Raw genomic sequence first — 14,226 nt, 5'->3', positions numbered from 1 at the left:
TTAAGGTTTATTAAATAATACGATTTATTAGCGACATATGTACACATTTTGTATTCGACTCATATGCCCCCCCGCCTTCTGAACGACGCCTAGTCTTTATCAATCCATTGTTATTTTATCAAAGATCATCGGAGTCTGAAAGATGCTAAGAGTTGACGTCATGGCTGACCTGCATTGGCCAACTATACAGGAGCCGGTTGTGATTTGGCCAAAATGTTTATTTCAGGACTCCTGTACGGAGTAATTGTCCTAACCCTCAACAGGTACTGGTATTGTGTGTGTCCCTGTCAGCCAGAACCCCGGCGTGACAGGACCCCAAAAACAATTAAAAGCAATTACACTGATGGCATGTTTGATTTCCCTTGAGACTGACTTTTGTTAGTCATACCAACGTGGGGATATTACTTTGGTTGATAATGAATCATTCTCCCATATACTGTCTGTGTTGTAGAGAGATGTAGAGCTCTGGTGGGGGCAGATTTCCATGTTAGGAAAGAGCCGTTTCTAGGCCCCCGTGGGACTAGTCTTAACTTCATAAAGAATATATCTTTGGATTGAGACTCTTAGTCTTTGACTTACAGATATTTCGTATGCACCAAGACGCTCGTACACTCCAAAGAGAAAGGAAAAAAATTTAACGTATCAAATGACCCCTTTAAAATCACTTACTATACCGATTCATTCAAACACCCTAATCATTTATGATTTATGAATGAAAATGGAACTTACTCAGAGACTTTGCGGTGATTAGTTTTGGCTCTCGTGGGAACTAGTTTGTTAAAAGGGGCAAACAAAAAAAACGTAACGTAGCAATAGCTTCGCACATTTAATGTTAACTTTGTCATGTCAGGGCTTTAAGAAGGAGGTACCAGTTGCAGAGTGATAAAGTAACCATGGTTTGACAAAACGACGGATACAAGCGGGTAGTGAAGTGCCCAAATACCACACAACAGGACACACAAAAACAGGACAGCTAGGGAAGGGCCCACTGGGTCGCTTCAGGAAACTTGCCAGAATACTGGCAACAGAGGGGGAGGTGCAAGACCAGGCAGATGGAGAAGACAACACAAGGCATCAGAGCAGAGCTCAAACATTTGGAACGCCGACGAAGCCAAAACCAAGAGCCAGGACAGGTGAACCAGGGCAGGACCACGGGAACAGGTCAGGAACTCTAACACAAGACCCGGACACGACATAAGTTCCACAGAAACACAGATTAAACCCAAGCCAAGGGAAAATAACAACTTAAAGAATATCAAACCAAACCAAGGAATCAGGACTAGAAACAACTAAAATTACAAGTAAAATAAGAGCCAAGAACCAAACAAGAGTACCACCTTAAATGAGCAAGACAAGAACATGAAAACAACCAGGACTAGACAAAAACAAGGGCACAAGAACCAACTTAGGACAGGGAGACACGGCACATATAAAGACCACATCCACAGACCAGCTACGAAGACGGTGACAAGGGGGTGAAAATGACCACAAACCAGCAAACACAAAAGGGTAAGGAACACTATAAAATAGGGGGAAAACATGATGAAACAGGTGGAGCACAATTAGGACTACACAAGGCTAACAAGCGAGGGATGACGCTAGAATGAAACAAGGAGGAGGGGACTAAGGGAGCACATGGCCGAGAAAACAATTAACAAGACCATGTGCTGACAAGACTTAAACAAGAAACAAGACACAAAACCAGTGACAGTGCAAAACCCCTGACAGTAATATAAACTCTAAATATATGGTACTTTGCTGGAAATAATCATACCATCACTTTATTTATATCAGTGGTTCATATATATATCTATTACATATCGTATAAATATATATTATATATATATATACTATATTCATATATATATATATATATATATATATATATATTATATCAAGTATTACATACAAATAAAATATAAGTAAGCAATGACTCTTAGGTAAAAATTAATTAAATACTGCAACAAACATCAGGTTACATTTTTTAACTTTGCCTGTAGGGCTAAATTGTGCAACATATCTTGGTTGGCTTGTTTAACTCAGCCCTTGCTAGGGCTTGTTTAACCAAATGTCCTGTCCTATATTTACACGGTTTTGAGGTTGAACTTTAACTTCAATGTGTTGTTTTTAACATATTTTAGTGCTCTCTTGGGAGAGGTATCCTTCTGTTTTTACGGAAGCAGCAATAAAATTTGCTATGGCAGCTTAAGCTGCACTTAATAACTGCAACATTCCATAACTGTACTCCTACTCAGTGGGATGATTGCCAGGACAGCAAGGACACAAAGAAGAAAATTTATCCACTTTCACAGCTGTCTGAACTATGTGAACTTTTGCTGAACAAAAACTGGTATTCAAATACTATGGGAAGATGATGAGAATGGGGCTCCCTCGTGGGCGAATGGTACATAATGACTTCCTGTTGATCATTCCAAGCACAGACTTTTTGTTTTTTATCTTAATGTCATCTTGCTGATGAAGCACCCATTTATGGCTGTCAGTGGGGCAGATACTTGTATGACTAAAATAGGTAAAAACACCCTAGTGGATTAAGATAACAGACAAACAGGGTAGACATGAAATTTATTTTGAGCATCTTCCCTGAAATGCATATTTGGAATTCATGCGTTTATCTGTCTACCTAAAGTGGTCTGACATCCCTTTACAATTCATCTAAGCATGTCAGAGTATAACCAACACAAAGCCTTGCCACACACACATAGATAAATAAATTATGAACAAGTCTATTTTAATAAATATAATCTAATGTGACTTCATTTGTACTAGCTTGCCTGTTTCCCTGATGTTTAGCAGTGTGTGTAATGTTTCCTATGTTAAAATACATATCCACCCAATAATGAAAATGTGCTGAAAATGTACTCACCCCCAATTCCAAGATGTACATGTGTTTGTTTCTTCAATAGAACAGATTTGGGGTGTAGAATTTGACCTGTCACCTTTGACTTCTGACTTCTGACCTGTCACCTTTGACTTCTGACTTTGCTAGCTGTTGTCTATTGGACAGACAACAACGTTCGAAAGGGGGTAATTATGTAGGACCAATCAGACACACAAACTATTTGTTATATTTAACAAATAATATCTAATGCCCCCTCATCTAACCAAAGTGCCAACTATGAGGTTCTATGGACCCTTCCCCTGAAATGCAAACTAACATCTCAAAAAGGAGAACAGACCTCTGGTTACCTTGGTAACAAAGACAAGCATCAAGATATGATTGTTTTACAACTCAAAGGAATGTAGAGTTTTCACTATAAAATCACTTTGAAACAGACAAATGTACCCTTGTACTATAAAGTCCATCCTAATTGTATCTATCTCCCTCTAGATATAACCACTTGAGAAATGTAGGGACATGTACCCAATTTTCCCCATCTCATTATTGTTCCTCTTACAGTGTTTTGCTTATATATTTTGATACAAACTCTTTTAAAATGAACATTTAAGAATTGCACACTATTTTTAAAAAGAGGTTCACAGGTATGCCATGTTTGGTATCTTTCGGCTGCATTTTTAATGTTCTAAATGTTCATTTATATTACAGTATATGTTGATACCTATGGAAGGTATTAGTGTTACCAGAGTCTTTAATAGTCTCTTCATGAACATCCAATCAAAGACTATATGCAAAACATATGCCCGGGGACAAAGGGTCGTAAACTTTCCCTCAGAAGGTACACTTTCATACTGGCCTCACTCAAATCCTGAGGGTGTGACATCGTTGCCCTTTATAGATCTCTGTTCAGGGGGGTTGAGATAAGAGTCTTAAAAACCACCCTAAGCTTGTGCCAGGCCAGTCCTCTGTTGTCCACTTGCATCAAAATAAAATAACATATTTATTTTAAAATAGTTTTGGACACTAAACATGCATTTTTTGAGCATGGTGACAAGCCACCTTGACCTTTCAAGCAGAAAAGTCAGCTGAAAATTATTTTTTTAAGATTCGGTCCTCCGAAGGTATTTTGATTACTGACCTTGTTAGTATTACTAAACATTTTAACGATTATTACTCTCTTCTATACAGTCAGAACCCCCCCATGGATAGGTCCCTTATGGAAAGTTTTTTTGAACCATTGTCCATAGCTTCAATAATGTTACGCAATGAGAGAAGAGCTAGAATTTACCTTTTTCTGCAGAGGAGATAATTGAGAGTATGCAGAACGATGAAAGACCTCTGGGCCGGATAGGTTCCCTGTTGAATTATTTTAAGAGGTTTTCTCAAACACTTAAAGCGCCACTCCTAGACATGTTATTGGACTCCCTTAATAATGGCTGCCTGCCTCCAACCTCATTCAGGCTTGTATTTCTTTGCTTTTGAAAAAAAAAAACAAAGACCCACATGAATGTGGTTTGTAAAGGCCAATCAGTCTTTTGAACGTATATATAAAGATACTGGCTAAAATGCTTGCAAATCGTCTTGAATCAGTTTTACAGACAATCATGCATAGCGACCAAACTGGTTTTATCAAAAACAGATTACTTTCTCATATTATTAGAAGGGCATTTAATATAATTTATTTCTCCAATTCTCACCCATAGGCTCTTCTACTACTTGACGCAGAGAAAGCCTTTGATAGTGTGGAATGGGATTACCTTTTCTATGTGCTACAGAAATTTGGTTTTGGCAATACTTTCATATCCTGGATAAAACTTTTGTATTCCTCCCCAGTATGCTCTGTTCAGGCCCATAGAGTATCCTCCCCTATTTTCCCCTTAAAACGTGGCACTAGACAAGGCTGCCCACTTTCACCTTTGCTTTTTGCACTGGTATTTAAACCACTGGCAATTGCCATTCATAGTGAGCAGGCTATAGAGGGGATTAGGAGAGCTGATGCTGTTCATAAAATCTTATTATACCCCGATGATGTGTTGCTCTATATCTCTTGATCCGGTTTTTTTTCTTTGCCCGAAGCTCTGAGAATTATAAACTCTTTTAGCCTATTCCCCTCTATAAATTGAATATAAATAAAAGTGAGTTATATCCAATACATTTTCCAGTTTCTGATTTACCAATGAGAACTTCAATGTTTAAAGTTGCTTCCCATAGTTTTAAATATTTACGAGTAACAATTACATGTAAGTGTTTAGATCTCTTCAAGGCTAATTTTACCACGCTCCTCCAACGAGTCCAGAAAGATTTTACTCGCCGGTCGGCTCTTCCCCTTTCATTGGCTGGACGTGTGAATTCAGTGAAGATGAACGTTTCATCTAGATTTCTGTATTTTTTCAATGTGTCCCAATTTTTATGCCCAAATCTTTCTTTAAGACTTTAAATCAACAGACCTCATCTTTTATTTGGAATAAAGAACCAGCCAGAATTTGTATAGAAAATACTTCAGAAACCAAAGCTTGAGGACGGGCTTGCCCTTCCTAATTTTTTATTTTACTACTGGGCAGCAAATATACATTCTACATTATTCTGGTTTTAAAGGAAAGTGATTGTGATTGTTCAGTGATTGGGTCCCGTCTGGGGTCAGTATTGAAGAGGGTTCCTGTTCCCCTGCCTCGCCTGCCGCATTATTGTGTGGCCCTCTTACTGCCATCTCGCGTTGCCCTTATGGTAATTCCATTGTCCCGGCAATCGTTACGAATTTGGTCCCAATTTCAACCCATTTTGGCCTTCAGCATTTACCAGTGGTTTCACCTATAAATCTCAACCCTTTATTCCCCCCTTAACTTAATTTCAAGGCATTTAATATTTGGCAGAGAGCAGAGATTTCAGTTGTCAATGATATTTACATTGATAATGTTTTTCCCAGCTTTTTCTCAATTAAAACAAAATTTTTTATATATTTGCAGCTCTGAAATTTTGTTAAAAACTCATTCCCTGATTTTCAGAATCTTTCTCCAAAATCTTTGCTTGATCAGATTCTTGAAGTAGCCTTAAATAAAAAGGGGTGTGTTGTCTACACTATACAGGGCTGATTTCCTCCATTTCCACTTCCTCTCTCTCTTTTATTAAACAACAATGGGAGTTGGATCTCTGCCTCACATTTGATGACGAGACTTAAAAACCCAGATCCTGCCCCATGTAATTCCTCCTCTATTTGTGCACATCATAGTCTTATCCAATTCAAATTTATTCAATGAATTTACTGTACAAAAGTGAGGTCTGAGTCTGGATAGGAGTGTGTGATCATATGTGTGGATACTTACGTATGTATATGTATATACTTTAAAGCTGTAGCTGTAGGTTTTGTTTGTGGAGGTATATGCATACATTTGATAAATGGTCAAAATGTCTAAACTTTAATGCTCCAACATACAGTGGGTACGGAAAGTATTCAGACACCCTTACATTTTTCACTCTTTGTTATATTGCAGCCATTTGCTAAAATCATTTGTTATTTTTTTTTTCCTCATTAATGTACACACAGCACCCAATATTGACAGAAAAACAGAATTTTACACATTTTCACATATATAAAAAAAAAAAAAAGAAAAAACACATCATCCTAATAATTAATAACACCCTCTGCTACAACAATAAAATATTTAACTCAGGTGCTTTCCATTCCTTCTGATCATCCTTGAGATGGTTCTACACCTTCATTTGAGTCCAGCTGTGTTTGATTATACTGATTGGACTTGATTAGGAAAGCCATACACCTGTCTATATAAGACCTTACAGCTCACAGTGCATGTCAGAGCAAATGAGAATCATGAGGTCAAAGGAACTGCCTGAAGAGCTTAGAGACAGAATTGTGGCAAGGCATAGATCTGGCCAAGGTTACAAAAAAATTTCCTAAGTTCCTAGGTTCCTAACAGCACAGTGGCCTCCATAATCCTTAAATGGAAGACGTTTGGGACGACCAGAACCCTTCCTAGAGCTGGCCGTCCGGCCAAACTGAGCTATCGGGAGAGAAGAGCCTTGGTGAGAGAGGTAAAGAAGAACCCCAAAGATCACTGTGGCTGAGCTCCAGAGATGCAGATGGGAGATGGGAGAAAGATGTAGAAAGTCAACCATCACTGCAGCCCTCCACCAGGCAGGGCTTTATGGCAGAGTGGCCTGACGGAAGCATCTCCTCAGTGCAAGACACATGAAAGCCTGCATGGAGTTTGCTAAAAAAACAGAGAAATAAGATTCTCTGGTCTGATGAGACCAAGATAGAACTTTTTGGCCTTAATTCTAAGTGGTATGTGTGGAGAAAACCAGGCACTGTTCATCAACCGGTCCAATACAGTCCCAACAGTGATGCATGGTGGTGGCAGCATCATGCTGTGGGAGTGTTTTCAGCTGCAGGGACAGGACGACTGGTTGCAGGGAAAGATGAATGTGGCCAAGTACAGGGATATCCTGGACCAAAACCTTCTTCAGAGTGCTCAGGACCTCAGACTGGGCCGAAGGTTCACCTTCCAACAAGACAATGACCCTGCACACAGCTAAAATAACGAAGGAGTGGCTTCACAGCATGGCTGCTTCTTGAATGGCCCAGCCAGAGCCCTGACTTAAACCCAATTGAGCACCTCTGGAGAGACCTGAAAATGGCTGTCAACCAACGTTTACCATCCAACCTGACAGAACTGGAGAGGATCTGCAAGGAGGAATGGCAGAGGATCCCCAAATCCAGGTGTGAAAAATTGTTGCATCTTTCCCAAAGAGACTCATGCCTGTATTAGATCAAAAGGGTGCTTCTACTAAATACTGAGCAAAGGGTCTGAATACTTAGGACCATGTGATATTTCAGTTTTTCTTTTTTTTTTGCTCAATATGGAGTGTACAGAGTGTACTGTGTGTACATTAATGAGGAATTTTTATTTTTATGATTTTAGCAATGATTAATGAAAAAAAAAATGAACTTAAATGATTTTAGCAAATGGCTGCAATATAACAAAGAGTAAAAAATTTAAGGGGGTCTGAATACTCTCCGTACCCACTGTATATTCTATACTTGAGACATTAGGCTTGACGTTCTTTGTTTTACAGTTTGCATTGAGTTTTTATTTTTTATATATTTTATTTTTTATGTTTTATTTAGTTTGTTTAAATTCACTTTAAGGTTTTTTTTTTCCTCTGGGGGTGGGGGGTAGAGGTAGGAAAAATATTGTTTCACGATTCTCCTGTATCTGTATCCTGTTATTATTGTAAAAGTTCAATAGACAGATAAAAAAAAAAAAAAGAAAGAATAGTTTTGGACTGTTTTTGCTTGTAAATGGATAAGAGGGCAAGACTCATGTTATGGATTATTGTGATGTTTTTATCAGCTGTTTGAACTCTCATTCTGATGGCACCTATTCACAGCAGACGATCCATTGGTGAGCAAAGGATGTAATGTAAAAATTCTCTAAATCTGTTGCAATGAAAAACAAACTCATCTACATCACATCTAAATATTTAGCAAATGTTTTGTAAAACTATTCCTTTAATATGTAGAGACCAATGTAAAACATTTCTATGTTTGTTTAAGTCAAGAGGTTATGGTTTGGCTTGTTAGTATATCCCAATGTCCCTGCTGGACCCAAAATGTTTTCTTTAGACAGACCTCCCTCCTGAACAAACATACTGTCGCAACATTGTGATTTTAGGGTTGGTTTGTTTAACCAATGAAAGATAGGAAAGTGTTCAGAGACCAACCACTTTGAAAAGAGTAATTGGGTCACAATTTTCTTTCGGGTATGCTAGTGCTTCCCATGTTTATGATATACAAAAAACACTGAAGCTATACCAAGATTTCTTGTTCATTAGGTGGGTTTTACCTGTCATAGGGGTGATTGCAATGTACCCAAAAGAAAGTCTGCCTTCTCTCAATCAGCCTTTTCATATAAAGCCATCAAAGAATGGAATGGGCTTCCAGACAATCTAAAGAATAATGCAGATTTTTACAGCTTCTCACGGACAGTCAACGACTGGCTCTTAGACCACCAGTCCTGTTCACAATAAAAGCACCAGACGGGTATCTGGCCATCAGATGATACCCTCGTGGGTACCCATTTAATGGCTAGTACACTGTATTGTGTTTTGTGTGTTATAAAAGAATAAAAACTGTTGCACTCCATATATTTAGTACCTTATAACATTGCAACTAGCTAATTTTGCACACAAATTGGTAATTTGCACTTTATATTTGTATATTGTATCTTCTCTTTAAACTGCCTTTTTATATCGTATTAACCGTCTTGTTATATTCATTTTTTTTATATGTTAATTGCCTTTTGTTATGTAATTTTAACTCTGTTATGTAATTTTAATTGTGTAGGACTACAGATGGAAATTAGCCTAATGCTAAATCTGGTGCAGCCATCTTTTTTAATGTAACTTTACATTGTCCTGATGTAAATAAAATAAACTAAACTAAAAATTTTCATCACAGATTTATACTTGAAATGGAAAACTTTTTAATATTAATATTAACCAATTTGTATCAATATACATTTATCAATATTAGTATGTCAGCTACCTTTCACCCAGAAAATAATGCAGCACTGGGGAACTGAAGACAGATTAAAGATAAGAGTGAAAATGCACTGATTTTCCTAGAAATTTCATTTCTCTTATTATTCATTTCAAATAGCCCCTGTAAATTTACCAAGAACAAGAGTCAATTATGTCATGTTGCCATTTTTTTATCACTGATGACTTACATAACATTGACTTGTGCCAAGGACCCTTCGGTGTAATTTAGCTCTGATAACAACCCTGCTGAAAAAATTCACTATTGTTCACACGCATTTTATTTTTTCTAAAGAAACTAATTCCAGATAAGCTGTCTGTTTGGCCGTTTGGCTGATTTTTATTTTTGAAACGCAAGCTATATCCAAACAGTTTCCTTCTTTCATACTGTTGTGAAAGAGTTCACGTGGAGTCCGCCTGTGTTTCCTGTAAGGGGGGGGGGGGGGGGTAAAACATTTCCTTCTAACAGAGTTTTGTCCACCAAAACTATTGCCTTTGACCGTCTTTTTCACATTTCCACATGTTCAAATGCTGTGTGCAGTTTAAGATGAAAACCTTACAGTTTTAAGTATCTGGTCACCAGGTACCTTTCATTAAAAAAAATAACATTAATATGGTATATTTCATAATGTATTATTATTATTATGTATTACATTTTTTGTTCTGTATACACACACACAAACACAGAAACACACACACACACAAACACACACACACACACACACACACACACACAAACACGCACACACACACACATTGTTTCTGTGCATTGTGGGGACTTTCCATAGGCTTCTAGTTACTTTTATACTGACCAAACAATAGTTTTTTATCATTGATTCCTCACAATATAGGAAATACCCAGAGTATACAAGTACACACACACACCAGACACCTATTATTATATTATATTATATATTTATTATATTCATCAGTAACAATTATTTGTATTCATTTACTAGGTTATTTGGTTTGGATGATGTATGATACCCTATCTCATGGCGCCCATCCAAATGGTTGTCAAGGGCATAACAGACATGGAGAACATAGAGCTATGTCCTGTTATGCCCCTTGACAACCACTGAATAACAGTGTCTGTATGAACGGATAGATATGTATGTATGCATGGCCGGACTTACCATTGGGCTTGAGTGTGCTGCAGCCCATGGGCCCCGCCTTGTAGTGGGCCCCGCCTTTGCCCATTTATGTTTGTTTGATTTGTTCGTTATATGCCAGTCAGAATTAAGAAATTATTAGCCACATTTCCACTGTGCATGCAAGATCTAAACGGGCCAGCCGGGGCTACAGCTTACGACTACAAACCTTCTAGCCACAGTCAAACAGCATAAACTGGTATTTATTATTATTTTCACATAGGAGAAGACACACGTATTGAATCGTGTCTGCACCGATTGGTTTGTTATCACATAGCTACTTTTTAACAGCTCCATTAAGCCTTTTGCCCCAAAGAGCGCACTTTTAGAAGGTAATGATAAGTTCTCAAATGTTTACACCTCATTTCTTTAACAGAGGATGATTCTATAATACTATATTATGTTCAACTAAATAAAGCGTCATCATCTGATGAGTTTTGAGCACTCTCCCTCATCTTACTGCCATTACACATAGGGGAAGAAATGTCATCAAAATGATTTTAAATAAAAATTAGCAATTTAATGAGTTTCTATTATTATAACAGAGTTATGCCTATTGATATAGAACTTAGCTTATCACACAAACAAGAGTAATATCTGCACGATTACAGAGTAACCTTTCAGACACAAAATCAGCCTTTTGCTCCGTCAGAAAGAAAACAGAACAAACAGCAGAACCGGTGCGTCTCCGAACAACAGTGTTTTGTTCCTCATCATTACACCGACCATAAATGATTCAATCAGGCAGGCATAAGTACAGTCGTTTGTAAAACGTTAAACTGAATCAGCTTTTTTAAACAAAATCGGTTGATTCAACTCACTCATTAAGATTGTAGGTTGTAGTTTCTTATTTTAAAAAGTAGCTTATTTAATTTTTGCCATCATTTAATATATGTCTACATTAAAATGTTATATTTAAACTTAACATTTATGCACACAATCAATCTTTGAATTTTGTTGATAGTGATTTAATTTGATTGTTAATAGCCAGCATGTATTTTTATTCACTGAAAATTATGGATTAAAATAAGAACCTGACATAAGAAGACACAGATATGACAATAACGTTTATAATACTAACTAAGCCAACATCTGTTTTTCTTTTATTTATTTTTTATTTTATTTTTGTTTTGCTCAAAGTTATTTCAGGGTTTGTGATCTTTCAGCTGAGAGAACACATCCTGTTTATTATATTATAAGAATATTTAATATTGCATTTAAACTTTGACTATAGCCTAGACATGTTGCATATTAATTGTACTATTAATAAACCTCAAAGCATGTGTTTGTGTATTTTGTGTTACTAATAATAATGTTCTGTTCTGTGTTGTTAATAATGAGTTCTATTTGAGGGCATTTTGTAGTGTAGGTATAGGGCCCAAACATAACCTCAACACATGGGCCCCAGTCCCCCCTAAGTCCTGCCCTGTATGTATGTTATGTATATACTAGGGTGACCATGCGTCCTCTTTTTCCCGGACATACCCTCTTTTTGGACCTTAAAATATGCATCCGGCCGGGATTTCTAAATCGCCCAAAATGTCCGGGATTCAGATTTTGCTTTCTACAGTCACCAATCATTGTGTGTGTTTTTGTTTTAGAGCCACTGCGAAGGACTGATTATCGCCCCACCATTATCGCCCCGACTCCCGCAATTTTGTGTCCAGTCCCGCCCGCTCCCGCAAACATTCTAATATTGTATATAATCTTTGCGCATCAGAGAGCTGCTATCAATATGCAGAGTATTTAACTCTCTGTTGAATGAGCACTCGCTGCTCTCGATTTTTGCAATCACGGACGCTCTGGTGTAAAGGAAGATCAGATGTCACTGAGCTCAGGATCTGTTGGAGCATTAAATTTCTCCATTATGATCTTGTCAGCCATCTCTCCTCTCAACTCGTGATCAGTTAAAATTTGACTCCCTGCAGCTCGTGTTGGATGCAGGGTTGTCAATTCCGCATTTTTTTTTTAAATTTATTTTTTCATATAATTGGGCTACCTTTTAAACTGTTGCCCATGGGTTCATTTTCCCCCGTGGGTTAAAGGTTTGAAATGTTGCATAAATTACATTTGACTGAAATGCTTGTATTGAAATTTTGCATTCTACCTGTGATAAAACTGTGCCAGATGTTAGTTTTTTTATGAAGGAGGGCCACTGGTAGGAAGCTTTTTGCTGTGGTTTTTATGATCAATATGCATAATAGTGACTGTAAAATATGTATTTTAGGTATGTATTTTCAGAATTCGTGCTACTGCATTTAACCCATCCAAAGTGCACCACACACAGCAGTGAACACACACACGGAGCAGTGGGTAGCCCTTTATGCTGCGGTGCCCGGGGAATAGTTTAGGCTTCGGTGCCTTGCTTGAAGGCACCTCAGTCGTGGTATTGCCGGCCCAAGACTCGAACCCCAACCTTAGGAGTCAACTCTCTAACCATCAGGCCACGACTTCCCCCAATTAGCACAGCCATCCAAAGACAAAATTATCTTAACAGTTCAACTCTTACTGCAAAAGAAAGAACGCAATTTTTTTCTAGAAATGCATTCACTAAAAATAATATTAACATCAAAATCTATAGTTTTGGTTCTCTATTGATTATAAAACACATTCAACTGTATTCACATATATGCTAATGAAATACATGTTATTGCAGTTCTTCAATTGGAGTTTTCGTTATTTCAATAGGGAGTTTTTGTTTTAGTGAAAAAAAAAAGTGAAAGTTAAGTGAAACTGACATACAGCCAAGTATGGTGACCCATACTCAGAATTTGTGCTCTGCATTTAACCCATCCAAAGTGCACACACACAGCAGTGAACACACACCCAGAGTAGTGGGCCTTCGGTGCCTTGCTCAAGGGCACCTCCGTCGGTGGTATTGAGGGTGGAGAGAGCGCTTGTTACATTCACTCCCCCCACCTACCAATTCATGCCGGCCCAAAGACCGAGAACTCGCAACCAGTTTGTTTGTTTGTTTATTTATTTATTTATTTATTGTGGGGGAAGTCGTGGCCTAATGGTTAGAGAATCATAACCAAACCAGTTCTCTCTCTTAAAAGTAGGCTAATAATCAACTTAGATGCAGATACATTTTCTATGTTGCTTCTTATGTTTTGCTGGTTTGCGTTGGCACACGCCATGTTGTTTAGTGTAAGTTCAAAAAGACTCGCTTAGTAGTCGCGATTAGAGTGTTTTTTTTAAATAAGTAATCGACTAGCAGAATCATAAATCCCGTGCAACCACCTTAATATGTGTGTATGTATAGTATATATATATATATATATATATTATATCTACATAAAAGTGAAAGTTATATATTATTATATATCTAGTATATATATTATATACTATATATATATATATATATCGATTATATGATATGAACAAAGTTGTTATCCAACATCTATCACCGTGGAGAAAAAAAAAACAAAACTAATTGCCCCTTTAAACTTAAAATCTGTTGGTGCCACCTATTAGCTGCAAGAACTGCAAAACAAATGTTTCTGATTACTACAGATCTCGTTTACAGCACGAGGATATATATTTTTTGGAAATATCTGATACTGATTTCTAATAATTTTTGTGACCACTGTATATACACAACACATGTGGGTTTGCTGTATACAATAATTATTATGAATTTATTCGATCTTGCCTTTTCAT

Source organism: Cyprinus carpio, unplaced genomic scaffold (genome assembly GCF_018340385.1).
Source record: "Cyprinus carpio isolate SPL01 unplaced genomic scaffold, ASM1834038v1 S000006547, whole genome shotgun sequence".
Classification (NCBI taxonomy): Eukaryota; Metazoa; Chordata; class Actinopteri; order Cypriniformes; family Cyprinidae; genus Cyprinus; species Cyprinus carpio.
The sequence above is the reverse complement of the archived record's forward strand: the minus strand, read 5'-3'. Positions refer to the sequence as shown.